Source organism: Stegastes partitus, unplaced genomic scaffold (genome assembly GCF_000690725.1).
Source record: "Stegastes partitus isolate 25-593 unplaced genomic scaffold, Stegastes_partitus-1.0.2 Scaffold1318, whole genome shotgun sequence".
In the NCBI taxonomy this organism is placed as follows: Eukaryota; Metazoa; Chordata; class Actinopteri; family Pomacentridae; genus Stegastes; species Stegastes partitus.
This window is the reverse complement of record NW_007579049.1, coordinates 194,622-198,797: the sequence shown is the minus strand read 5'-3', so window position 1 is coordinate 198,797 and position 4,176 is coordinate 194,622. Positions and strand designations below refer to the sequence as shown.

The following is a 4,176-nucleotide window of genomic DNA, read 5'->3' as shown; positions in this document are numbered from 1 at the left end:
TGAGGAACGTTTTAATGACGGGTTTTTTTCTGACGACGTCTCTCAGTTAAAATATCATAAAAAATAAGATTGTTTTCCTTCATGTCAAAACTCATTTTATAGTCGATATAACCTAAAACTAAATGTCTGTTACTGTCATTATAATCAAAGTACTTCTTCATTTACAGTGAATAGATTTTTTTTTTAAGATAAATGAATTATTTAATGGGGCAAAATACTTTTTCACCATTAAAGATGTAAAGTTAGGTGTGAAAACTCGTTTTACGCTTGATATGATGAACACAAGATTCTTACAGTTCAAGACTGAATTAACTGTTTTGAAGCAGTGTTTTGTCATTTTGTTAGTGTTGATTAAAATAATTACGCATCTAATAAGTTTACAAAACCTTAAAATGTACTTTTATGATCTTTAAGTGCATTGAAGAGCAAATACGTTTATCAGAACTGCAGGATAAAGACTTTTTCAGCGACATTCATTCCAATTTTAACTTTATATTCAGCATAATATTTAATTCTATCAATAAAATGGACTGAAATTAATGTATACGTGACACAAAAAGGACGTTTATTAATTCATTCTTCTACCAGTTTCTTCAGCTGCTCAGTTAAAAAGTTCATTTCAGACGATGTGAAGCTCAGAAACAACATCAGCAGCATATTTCATGTTTAAATCTGAACTTTAAGCTGATTTTTAGCTCAAAACTGGATTTAAATCAACCAAAACCATCGTTATTTTTAGCAGAAGGATCCCTGAAGGACCTGATGTAAACCTCGTCTCCGTGCAGTCAGAATTAAATCCTGACTCAGCCAAACCACCGGCCTACAAACCAAACTTCTCTGTTTCCGTCCTGACAGATGGAACTTTTTCTCACTAAACCTGAACGCTTCGCAGCATCAGGAGAACAAACAGCTTCCCGCCGAGCCGAGCCGAGCGTGTGCGGGGTGCGATACCATCAGGCCTACAGGCGGCGAGAACTTACAAAACCTGACGGATGAATGTGCAAAAACTCAACTACATAATGAGAGGAGACGTAATTAACGTCTGGAAGAGCTGCAGAGAATTAATTCAGTCACAGATTTGTTTTCACCTTCAGGAGAGTTTGGCTTCGACAGCAGATGATAAAGTCATTTTCTGCTGTTTTAGAAGCTGTTTGCTAAATAAAATAGGACCTAAAACACTTTATAATCAGCATAAACAGAGCAGGAAAGCAGTGATTTACTCTGTTTTGTTGATTTTCTTGTATTTTAATAGTTCTAATATTTCACATAAAGCACATTTTGGTGCTTCTACAGACTGAAAGTCTGTTTGAGAGGCTTTCCATGCAGACAAACCTAAAAAATAAAGATGAAACAGTAGAAAACATGCAGCCCAGAAGCAAAGAGGAGCTGCTTCGTTTCACACATTCAGCCTCAAACACAACTTTTCATTTTAAAGAAGTTAAACCGTCAGCAGCAGGTAGATCTTACCTCAGCAGACGCAGACAGACATGTCTACGGCTTAAAGATGATCCACAAACAAACAAACAAACAAACAACAACTAAAGTCTCTCTGAGTGTGAAGAGAAAGAGTCGAGCCTCCTCAGAGCTAAAGTCCAGAAACACACTGAGGCCGGAGCTCTGGAGCCTTTTGACCAATCGGGCCGCGCGCAGACGGTGATGTCACACTGTGATGTCACAAGGTGAGTCACACGAGGAAGTGGGAAGTTTGTTCGCACACACACACACACACACACACACATGCAGACACACACATGCAGACACACACACACACACACAGACACACACACACAAACACACTCGTGAATCATTAGGTTTTTACAACTATTTCTGCTCGACCGTCTCTGATTTGCCTGAAATTTTTTATTGCAGAAATTCTTACGGATGTTTGTGAGATTTAAGCTTCACACATCAGAGACTTTACAGTTAATTTGATTAATTAATGAGGCGATCGATCAGTATTTTGTCAAACCTGCTCAGTCAGCTGTGAAACTTCAACTAAAATCACTTTATTTTTAACTTTTGTGACCATGCATTTCAAAATAAAAGCATCCTACTTGTTTAGTTGTGTTTTATTGTGACCTGCAGCAACATGTTGTTCAGAAAACATCACCGGCTGACGTCTGAATTATCTGTTATCATTTCAGTTTAAGGATGGAACTTTTCATGACGGCTTCAGTTTTTGTTCTTAATTCAACGCAGCCGTAATCAGAGAATATTTGATCGACTTGTCTGATATTAAAGACTCTGAATCAACGACATGATGAGAAATAACTGAGAAAAAGTTCAGGTTTTTATCTTTAATAGTTCCTGAGATGCTGTTGCTCAGATTTAAATGTGAAAAAATAACGGGAAATTAAAAAACAATAATTAAAAGTAAACGCATTTGATGTATGAATCTAAAATTTTCACAACTATCTGTATGAATATTTAGATTTTATGCTATAAAAATGTCAAATAAATGAAGATACTTGAGAGGAAATCGTTCCATAAATTCAATTATTTATTTATTCTTAATTATTTGTCAGGGAAAAGTGAAAAAGTTTATCATCAGTTTAGTGTTTTTGCTTTGAAAAGGACTCAAACAATATCTAGATTATTGATTATCTGTTGAGCAACAAATCAATTAATCAGCTACACATCAGAGACGCTTTTTTGCTTCTCATGAAGGATTCGAGGTTTTTTTCAGATTCTGATGCTTGAAGACGAAAACACCCGAAACTTAAAGCCGTCCTTCGACACACAACCGCTGATTGTGTCTGAGGATGAAACACACAAACACAAAGAGTTTACGGCCGCCGCAGACAAACAGCGAGTGTTTAGAAGGAAGTGACTTTGTTGTCTGTCGCTGTGTGACACACACACACTGAGTCACACCTGAAATCACCTCCACGCACACACACACACACACACACACACACACACACACACACACACACACACACACACATACACACACACACACCAGATGTCTCATATTTCAGACCCTGCTGTCAGTTTCAGCAGAGTCCTGTTAGCAAACAAACCCACACACTGTCTGCTGCATGACACAATGACACACACACACACACACACTAACACACACACACACACTAACACACACACACACACTAACACACAGTCGATGACAATCACAGCTTCAGAGGATTTTCCAGATTTGTGACAAACAGAAACTCGTCCCTCCATCAAGTGTCATCAAATAAAGAACCAAACTTTCATTTACACGTTCCAGGATGAAGCATTATGGGATATAAGGAGCCTTTATTAAACCCACTGTGGGTTTATTTGCACTGTTGCACCAATAAAGAAGAATAATGCACACATTCAACAAAGAGTCCTCGTTCATATCGTCCAATGACTTCCTCTGCATGTGTAGATACCAACACTGTTCACATCCATGATGCTGCACAGATGAGGGCAGAACCACCGATAGAGGAGCATGATCACTGCATCATTACAGCGTCTGACTGCAGATGCTGTCGGAGCTGGAAGGATCAATATTCAGCCTCAACAGGAACAACAATCCTGCAGCAGACAAACCGAGTTCACAGCAGAGATTCAACAACTTTCCTGTCAAGCAGCTTCACAAGCTGCAGAGCTTGTTGTTGTTCTACATGAAACACGCTGCAGATCAGCCTGAAGCCGGCCTCACATCGTCTCCATCAGCCCATCTCTGGTGTATTCACTCAGACGGATAATAAAACGTTTAGGAAACACAGGAAGAGCTCAGCGGAGAGAAGATCAACACAACCAGCCTCTGTTGACTCACACAGTGTCTGACTGATGAGTTCATTCCTCCTCCATCAGGTTCACCTGCAGACGCTGCATCGTCTCGTCCTGATCCAGAAGCTGTAGATCAGAGCTGCAGCGTCGATACGTGATCAGGATTATCTTGAGCTCGAGACTCTGGATCACATCACGTTAGCATTAGCCTCTGGTAGCTAGCATTAGCCTCTGGTAGCTAGTTACACTGGACTGGGTGTCTTACAATTTGACCGAAATGACAAAAACAAAAACTATTTAATCGAATTACACCAAACTTCAAAATATCTGAAAACGAAGATGATTTTAAAAATGTCCAGAATTACTCGAAACTCGCTCAAAACAACTCAAAACTTGTACGAATAAAATAAAAACTGTTCAGAATGAATCAAAACTTGAGCAAAATGACTCAATATT

At 38.9% G+C, this 4,176-nt stretch overlaps 1 protein-coding gene across 1 annotated transcript in view; it reads right to left on the bottom strand.

Annotated features, from left to right (window-relative positions):
* Positions 1–4,176, bottom strand: part of pak1 (p21 protein (Cdc42/Rac)-activated kinase 1) — a gene marked incomplete at its 3' end in the record, with an annotated part of 50,198 nt that overhangs the window by 15,708 nt on the left and 30,314 nt on the right. The gene's annotated exons all lie outside the window — the stretch shown is intronic.